We start from the raw sequence: 10,509 nt of genomic DNA on the forward strand, positions 1-10,509 counted from the left end.
TGGGACTGGTCTCGCCGGCGCAGGGTAGCAAGAAGCTCTCCACACACTCACCAGACCTGGGCTAGGAATGGGTCTGGGGGTTCCCGGAACTCAGCAGAAATTCCTACTAGGCGGGAGGGGTGGGGAGGTATGGCGGAGTGGTGGGGGGCTGCCCGAGGGTGTGGGAGAGAGTCCGGCCCACGCTGCACCTGGGTTGGGACTGGTCTCGCCGGCGAAGGGTAGCAGGAAGCTCTCCACACACTCACCGGACCTGGGCTAGGACTGGGCAAGATCCCGTCTTTGATAAATGGTGCTGGAAAGACTGGCTCTCTACATGCCGAAAACTCAAACTTGACCCAGGTCTATCACCATGCACAAAACTAAAGTGAAATGGATTAAAGATCTAAACATTAAAGCAGAGACACTACATGTGGAAGAGAAAGTAGGAGAAACTCTTGAAGACATAGGGGTAGGCAAAAACTTCATGAACAGAAATCAAATCACATGGGAAACAGTTGAAAGAATTAACAACTGGGAACTGCTCTTGACTGAGAAGTTTTTTCATGTCAAATGAAATTACAAACAAAGTGAAAAGGCAACCCACAAATTTGGAAAAAACATGATAAAGAAGTACTCACACAAAGGTGTGCTCTCTGGAATTTATAAAGAGGTAAAAAACACTAGGGCTCCAAAATTTCAAGACCCTATCCGGAAATGGGCATCCGAGACGAACACACACTTCTCAGAAGATGAAATTAAAGAAGCGAATAAATATATGAAAAATACTCCAAATCACTAGCCATCCACAAAATGCAAATTAAAACCATTTTGTGATATCATCTCAACCCAGAAAAAATGACTATCATAAAGAAATCACCCAAAAACAAATGTTGGAGAGGCTGTGGGGAAAAAGGAACGCTTCTCCACTGCTGGTGGCAATGTGGACTGGTGCAACCATTATGGAAATCAGTGTGGAGACTCCTTAGAAAAGTTGCATTGAAAATCCCATTTTAACCAGCTATTCCTCTACTGGGAATTTCCCCATAGTAACTGAAAACATCATATCATGGGGATGTATGTGTGCCTATGTTTATAGCAGCACCATTTGTGATAGCCAAATCTTGGAAACAACCAAGATGCTCTTCACCTGAGGAATGGTTGAAAAATTTGTGGTATTTTTACACAATGGGGTATTACTCAGCTATAAAGAATGAAAACTTGAATCCTTTACACTGAAGTGTATGCTCCTTGAAGATATACTCATAAGTGAAATAAACCAGTCACACATTTGTAAATATAATATAGTTTCCTTAGTACAAGTACTCAAAAGAAGAAATACCAATACAAATTTATAATACAAGTAAAAGGAAAGCAGGATCTCGAGGACTAACTAATCAAGAGAGGAAAAGGATAAGATCTATGAAACGTCACAATATCAAGCCATACAGTTATATGTAGAAGATGGGCAAGGCAATGATCCTGAGAATCTCCAGAAGATTTTCAAATCTAGTAGTTAATTGGAAAGATTCTCACCCTGAGTAACTCTATATACTCATACCTATGAACTAAGCAACCACACTGCGTTTGGTAATCTGTAATAGTAGGTTCATGCATGAAGTGCCTGTCATTCTGGTCTTCTGAATACGGGCTGTTTGTCATGACATGTCAGTTGCTGCTGTGCTGTCTGTCGGGTTGATGATTTTCAAAAAGATAGGGGTGGTGAATGATGGGAAGAGATAGGAAAAGGAATATTGTGGGACTGTCTTGCTTCAAGGTTGTATATGGTTATATTTTTGGACTTATGTGTAAACATAGGAAGTATAGAATTCCTTATGCCTAGTTTTTAAAATATATTCTAATTTTTAAGTGTTTTCTCATCGTATTCTATAGGGACTTGAAGTTCAACATATCAATACTTGTTGAAAAATATCTGTTCCATATTATGTCTAAGATGTTTGATATTCAGACAGATGTTGAGGGTAAGCTTAACAGCCTAGGCTGTATCATAATAACAATAAGCTTGTGTTCTGGATGGTTAACAACCTAAGTTTGCAGACCAAAATTAGAGAAAAAAGAGGGCCACAAGGAAAGCCATCATTTTGGCCCTAGCCTTCCAAGCTTAATTAAGACTCAGGACATATGTGAACTTGTACTAAATGACATGTAACTTGGTAGTGTCCCAAAGTTTCTGATCAAGGAGATTATGGGGCCAAAGAGGAAAGTGTTTGATGATGTAGAGTATGCCTAAGGAGAATCACGTTGAGAGAAAACTTTCTCTCAGACTTTCATAGAGAGCACATTGGCCAAGCACTTTTCATGACTCATCCACATTGCTGACACTGACAAAGGTTCTACAATCTGAGGTACAGGATGTCAGGATAAATGCTGAGGCGATTTCACTGACCTTATCAGACCCCAAAGCTACAACTCTTGTTGCATATGTCCTGCTTTACCTTGGACTTAACCATCCAGGAGAAAAGCACAAAAACAAAGTATATAAAGTAAAGCCATGGTGTTATATTGAGCTGTAGAGGACTCAGGTCAACAATTTCTGACATTGCCAGTGAACCGGATGACCCAATACTATTATGGACTATTGAACTCTTTTAGAATGTTTTTATGAGTTTACACACTTATAATGTTTAAATGATGAACTTAAAAAAAAGGGGATACAGATGAATGTCCATTTTGTATCTGTGTATTCAAAGTGGTTAGGATAGACACATAGTTACATTCTGTTAATGAATAGAGGGATTTGTTCTAATGGTGCTTGTAAATAGGATATTAGGTCCGCATCTTGTTCAGCAATTAACCACTAGGAAGAATGTATGCAATGTGTTAATTATTGAAGCTGTCCTAACAATTTGGTTTGAATCTGTCTCATTGCTATTTGTTTCTCAATAAAATTACGGTGAAAAAAAGTAGAATATTTGTTTCTCAATAAAATTACGGTGAAAAAAAGTATAATAGTTGTTTATTAATTTATGTATTGTAGCTATTTAAAATATTTGTTTGCTTTTGGAGTACAATTATTCCTTTGAAATGATCAAGTATATTAGTCATTTACTTTAAAACTGAATTTTTTCTATCTTTTTATTATGCAGCATGAAAAAGTCATCTTACGGAGTCCTTGAAAATACATTAATGAAACTTTCATATTTATATCTTTAATCTACTTAGAAATAACACAGTTTATGGTAGTTTATCTTTTTGATAGTTTAGTTTATGATAGTTTATACTAGTTTACGATAGTTTATCTTTCTCTAGGTGTGGAGGTTAATGTGAATTTTGATTATTGCTATTACCTTATGGATATACTGTTGTTAGATTTTTTTTTTCTGAGACAGGTTTTCACTGTGTACTCATGAACTTTCTGCTTCAGTTTTCTGAGTAATACAAATAGGTGGGTACGATCATGTCTGGTTTTGCTAGGCAGTTTTTTATTTGTTGAAATGCAATGCTACCTCTTGTATTCAAGTGCTTATATAAATTTGGGTTCATTTGTTCAAGATCTACACTCTTCTGTTTCAAATTTATTCGTAATTGAAAGGGAAGATGTGTATATTTATGATATACAAAGTTCTAATTTGATACATATATATTTGAATCTGTATTTTATTTTTTGTTTTCCAATTCGTTCTGTGTTAGTGACCTCTGCACTTTTTATGGGTGGGCTTGTGTTCTGAGGTTGCATTTTTTTCCTTCTTGTCATTTTGTGTAGCACTGTCTTCTGACCTTTGTTGTAGATCTTTGCTGTAGTTATAACCTTCGCACGTAGTGAAGCTCAGGTGCAGCTCTACAAAGTTTGGACTTATCCAGCTGCGTCTGGCTTGGGTCTGGCTGCTGTACTCAGCTCCTTCCTGCTGCTGCCCTTGAGGGTGAACCTGTTGTGCCCCTGGGCCAGGACTAGGTCTCTTATTTTTTTTATTGATCACTCCATATCAATATCTCACCATTTTCCCTGGTATAGATTTATATGATATTTAAATATTTGCAAGAACTTGACTGAAATTTATCTTTCTCTAGGTGTGGTGCTTATTCTCATGATTTTTAAATTCTGTAAAAATAAGATTTTCAGGTTAAATAAAAGTATTTTGGACATACAGTTAGATTTTTATGAACACATAATGTAGAAAATAGCTTTTCAATACTAATATATCTAACTATAAATATAGGATACATCTAATTTATAAGTGTAAACTAGGTATCTATTGATTTTTTCAAAATCTTTGAAAAAATATTATAACATGTTCTGTAGGTACTTTGAAAATCTTGCTAGGATTATTACTACTTCAAATTTTGGTGCTATCTGAAAATATTTATTACTTTTTATTTCACTTTGGGATTATATGAAATCGTAATTTATTTTTATTTGATATATTTCTCCTCTTAATCTATATGTATTTTAGCTGAATTTCTTGACTTTTCATGGACTAGGACCTCCAATAAAATATGGAATAGAAGTGGTGATAGAGGGCATCTCTGCCTCATTACTGATTTCTTAATAGAATCTTCATTCACCTCAAATTAACTATGATATTATAGCATGGAGATATTGTTTTTAGAAAGTTTCTTCTGGTTTAGTACGATTTGCCAAATAATGTTTAACATTTCAGGGTGTGCCTACAGCAATCTGATAGGAGAATTCCCTCTTGTACAAGGGAGATCATTCATGTTATTTGAAGTACTTCATGCAATTATTCTCTGTGAAGCCTATCCACATTATAAAAAAGTATATATTTAAAATTTATCAATTTTACTTCTTAGTTTTTTTGACAGACAACTCAGGCTATTTGGAGCCCTCTGTCCTGATGGGAGAAGAAGTAAGGAAGAAGGAGGAGGAGGAGGAGGAGGAGGAGGACAAGGGAAAGGTCCAGTAGCTGCAAAGCATTTATTTACAAACTTTGGAGGTTGCCACATAAAATCACTCTGCCTAATAGCTTATCTATGTGGCTTGCCTCAGGCACCAAGTGTTCTTGAGGCTAGAGCAGCTTACTCCCATCACTTCCTTCTGATATTCTGTGTTCTCAACACTGGCCTTGCTCTAGGTTCACATGTGTGATTGATCTCCAGCTTCAGCTGTTCCTCACATCTCCCATATTTCTGTTTTATAGTTTTAAGTGATGGGTGGTCAGTTTGAGTTGGATTTGAAGAGTTCTGTAGAAGGTTCTTTTATTTTTGAACACTTCATTCCAGATGAACTTACTTAACTAGGATAATGATTCCCTGTGAAAAAATTGTTTCGCACCATAAGTTGAACTCAAGACCTTGTTCTTGCCAGAAAGTCCTGTCCAAAGAGATTTCAGTCCTTGCATATAGCAATTTAGTATTATACAGTGTTTTATCCTAGAACAGTGATCAGTTACTAGTGCAGCTGGTGATTGTTTTATACCTTTTATGGTTATACATTTTTTGTTGGATTTCAAAATCAAATTAATATGAGAATATATTAGTCAATTTTTGATATTTATCAAAGTCAGTACCTCTAGTTCTTCAGTGTCAGCCATCTGGCTGATTCACAAGCACTGCTTGAAAAAGTTTCTTTCTGTGAAAATTTAGGAGACTCTTTTCTCCTAGTGACTCTTCTTAGGCACACTATAAACCATAGATCTTTATGCTTGGTAGTCCCACAATCTTCATCAGTAGTTTGTATAATTCACCAATGTTGCAGAATGTTGCTAAAATGGTTCCTACATGTCATGATTCTTCATTGACCTCTGAAGGATAGATAAAATTCCTCTTAGCCCATCAATTTTTCTAGTTTCTTGTCTCCATACCTCAGTTGTTGGACATTGGAAGAGACAGTTAATGACATAACATTTTGTAATGAGTGCAGTGAACTTCTTATTACTATTTTATCTAATTATCAAGCATCTTGTTAATATCATGTAGAAATACCTTCATATAAACACCTAGAAGAATTTCGAGCCAATATTGCTTACAGTGGCCTAGATAAATTGATTATCATGCAGCAGATTCTGAAGAAGGTAGAATTTAGGAAATATGAGGGAAAAGAGAACTATACTACACAATATTAACAACAAAATAATTATATTAATTAAATGGTTGCAGTGTTGGACAAAGAAAATGTGTAAATACAATTTAACTGAATATATGTAGATTAAAGTATGTTGTGAAACTACAAATTTGTGGAGAAAGAATCTTGATAATGTTGAGAATAAAGAAAAACCAAGTGGATAACAGTGAGTGCAAACACTACCTTAAAACAAATAGATAAGAAATTCCAGACTCAATGAATACAGAAAATTAAAGACAAAATGCTAACATTTTATAAAAATTTATAAATATAAATTTATAGCATCAGGTTTCCTAAACATAACATTAAAACCCAAAACTGAAATATAAAGATGGTGAAACATTAAAATAATAATGTTATTTTAGAAGCTTTTGTAAAGAAGTAAACAATTGGGCAAATGAAAAAGAATATGGCTAAGAAATTTATACTGAAAGGTCAGCCCTTCTATCTACAAAGAAATTCTTACACCTGTGCTCTAAGAGCTATGTGCACTGGAATAATCTTATTAAATTTTATTGTATTAATTGTGCATATTTATAGGCTACAATGTGATAATTTCACATATGTATCAAAGGCATAGGAATCAAATTATAGTGAGACACTGTCTCAAAAAATAAAAGACAATAACCAAAAAATGCCAGGCGTACTGGTGCATGCCAGTGTTTCCTGCACTTAAGAGGCTGAGGCAGGGGGATTGCTATGAGTTCAAGACCAGCCTGGGCTACAGTTAGCTCAAAGCGAGCCTGAGGAGACCCTGTCTCAAAAAAAAAAACAGACAAAAAACACAAAAAAATAATCAAAAAAGGGTAATATTTTCATTTCCTAAAACATTTTTAATAGTTCACATAATACAGCATTATTTCTAACTTTTTAGTGTATTTAATACAGTTTCTACAGGGTCTCACTACACATATCAGGCTCATAGTGATCCTCCTGCTTTCAGCCTCTCAAGCATGGGGATTACAGATGCATACTACCATGCCCAATCTCAGTCACTAAGTCAGCAAGGCCCTGGGGGCAGGGCTGGCACTGCATGCTATGGATCAGTCCTGGTCCCCGCACCTGCCTAAAAAGGTGCTTTAGTCTGCTGAGCTATCTGGCCAGCCCTAGTATAGCATTATTTCTAATAAAAAGTAAATGTTATGTAGCATCCATCTTAAAGGAAATTGAAAAATGAATTAAAATAATATTGTATTGGTCACCATTCTGATTGCTAGGAAAAAATAGCTGGTATGCAAATATAAAGGATTCAATGCCTCATTTTGGTTCACAGATTTAAAGGCTGCAGTCCATGGACCACTGAGTCCAATGAAGAACACCATGGAAGGAGGTGTAGTGGAAAAAAGCATCCCAGAAGCAGAAAAACGGAAAATCCTGAGATGAAAGCACCAGGAACCACATATAATGCCAAAGGTCATGCCCATATTGACCACTTCCTACAACTAGGCCACATACTTTAATAGCCCATTTAGCTATTTAGAAGAAATTTGAACTCTAAGTAGAGTCAGAATAATGAAACAATCCCTTAAAAAAGTAGGAGAAAAACAGCTTCTGTAATAATCTGAAGCTGTAAACAGCAGGCAGTTTTATGGTTTTACCTATAAAGCATGAAGTCTGTGGTTTCACTTCTACCTTTGTGGAATGATGCGCTGTGTACTATAGTTCTTCCTTGTACAAGTTGCTTTCTTGCCCAAATTTTTCTATTAACCCACAAAACCCAAACTACTAGCAACAAGCTGATCACCCATCTGGTACCAGTGCCCTCAGAGTGAGGCATCTCCAAAATATCCAACTTCCAAAGTCAAAGGAGGAAAGTTTTATTCAGCTTACAATATGTAGAGGTTTCAATTTAGAGTTGGCTGGCTACAAGGTATGGTGGCAAGGCACAGGGACATCATAGAGGAGAAAAATTTATAAAAGGATAGTCAAGGGACAACAAAGCTGCAGCTTTGAACTGCCCCTTTTCTTTTTTTCTATTTAAGCTACAAGCCTCTTAGGTGATTCTGGGCACATCTAGGGTAGACTTCCTTATAATTCACACTTTGAACTATGCTAAACCAATCAGTGGGCTAAAGAAGCACCACATACCCTTAATCCAAGTAACTACAAAACCTAGATCCAGCTGGATGAGATGGTATCCTAAGCCAAAGAAGTTCTAGCATAGTGTCTAATTCACCTTAGATGTAGAAGAGACAGAGGCAAAAATTAACTCAGTTTGACTCCTGCCTGAAGTGTTTTAGAGATAGGAGATACCTGGGCTGAGCCACCTCCCCATTCAGCCTTGCCTGAATTGCCCCATTATTCATGCCTTCTCCTGTCTTGTTTAAACTCCACAAGCATGAGTGATAAGGGAAGAAACAGCACCAATTAAAGGAAATAGAGTAAAATTGCATGCCCATATGTAGGCATAAATCTCAATGCCTGAGCTATAATCTTTCACTAGAAACCCTACACCAGTGGGCACAGCATTCCAGTGTGGTCACCATGGCAACTGGGAATCCTATATAAGCAAAATGGGAACAAAGGACTGGGCCAAGTGTGCTCCCAAATTTGTGAGTGATTATGGGAAACCGGCAAATAATTAATAGAGAATGTTATTTCTAAATATGGTCCCCCGTGGACAATAATTCCACTGCTACACAGCCATCCATAAAATGTCCCATGTGTGAACACCTGAGGCTTTGGAGGAACACCTAGGTTCTAGTGAGTTCATGATCTACCTGGACAACTTAACAACTTCAAGTCCATCATTTGTGCCCCAAGTTTTCTGATCAAGGAGATTATGGGGCCATAAAGGAAAGTGATTGATGATGTAGAGTGTGTCTAGGGAGAGCCACATGGAGAGAAAACATTCTCTCACGCTTTCACAGAGAGCACATTGGCCAAGCAATGGCCGTGACTCATCCACATGGCTGACAATGACAACGGATCTACAAATTGCAGTACAGGGTTACAGGATAAATCCTGAGTGGATTTGACTGATATTGTCAGATACAAAAGTTACATTTCTTATTATATAGGTTTTGATTTATTTTTATCTTAACCATCCAGCAGAAAAGTATAGAAATGAAGTATAAAAAGTAAAGCCATACTAGTACGCTGAGCTTAAAAGGCTCAAGTCAACAACTTCTGACATTGCCAGTCCTATGGAAAACCCACTACTACTACGGACTACTGGACTATATTGGATTATTTTGCTGAATACATGTACCTACAATATTTAAATGACAATAGAATACCCTTCTCTGACAAAACTAAACAAAAAAGAGGATGCAAATGAAAGACCATTTTATATCTGTATATTCAAAATAGTTATGATATACAGTTACTTTCTCTTAATTCAATGAATAAAAAGATTTGTTCTATTAGTGTTTGTGGAAACGGTCTCATGTCTGCATCTTGTACTATGGATAATCACTGAGAAGACAACAATAAGCAATGTATTAATTATTGAAACTGCCCTACTAATTGGCTTTGAAACTGTCTCATTACTATTTGTTTTTCAATAAAATTATATAAAAAACCTTCAAGTTCAGGTTGACCTATACAGTAAAACAAAAAGAAACACAGAAAGCCCATCAGTAAAGCATCAAAAAAGAAAATATATGGGTAAGTATGACAATATAAATATGGAGGATTCAAATAACTTCATCATTTTTAAATGATTTTCAGGGATTACATTTTAGAGCCAACAATAGGCTTCAAGTGATTTTAAAAGAATTTTGTCATCTTAAATAGACAATTTCTTCTTTGGTATGATACTACAAGTGAGATTGAATAGCTGTTACAGTATAATGCGCTTTTCAATATGAGCTTGCTGGAGACAGAGGTCATATGGTTATTCCCCTAAATTCAATAAGCCTATTAGACAGTAGGAACTCCAATACAAAGGCATTGTTGGTATAGGTATATATATTCTTGAGGTGCTATTTCTGGTTGTGACAATTTAACTTTTCAGTATCTTTTATGTTTAAAGAGTACAAAATATTGTTAGAAAAAAAACAGCAATAGAAATGATACAAAATTTCACTTCATGATGCTATCTTCACATTAGTTGTTTAGACTACCAGATATAAATGTGTAAGATTTGTTTAAAGAAAACAAAACAAAGCAAAAATAACAAACAAGAGACCAGCAGAAATTGCCAGTACAATCATGTGAAGTATTCTGTATACATACTGAAATATATTTTCCCTTCTTTCATTTGTCCTTTTCCTCTTCCCAGGTTTTCTTTCCCACTGAACAATTTCTTTCCATTTCACAGCATCTGTTGCACCTTTTAGATTTTCATTACTCTTTCAGATTCTCACAATTGTGAGATAATATAGTGTTTTGCCTGTGGATATGATTTATTTTACTTACCAATATAATCTCTAGCTGCATCCATTTATCTACAAAAGCCTCTAATTTACTTTTTTATAGCTACATAATACTCCATTGTGTTAAAATACCATACCTTTTTTGTCCATTCCTCAGTTCATGGGCATTTGGTT

The sequence above is a fragment of the Octodon degus genome, unplaced genomic scaffold (assembly GCF_000260255.1).
Source record: "Octodon degus isolate 3935 unplaced genomic scaffold, OctDeg1.0 scaffold00411, whole genome shotgun sequence".
In the NCBI taxonomy this organism is placed as follows: Eukaryota; Metazoa; Chordata; class Mammalia; order Rodentia; family Octodontidae; genus Octodon; species Octodon degus.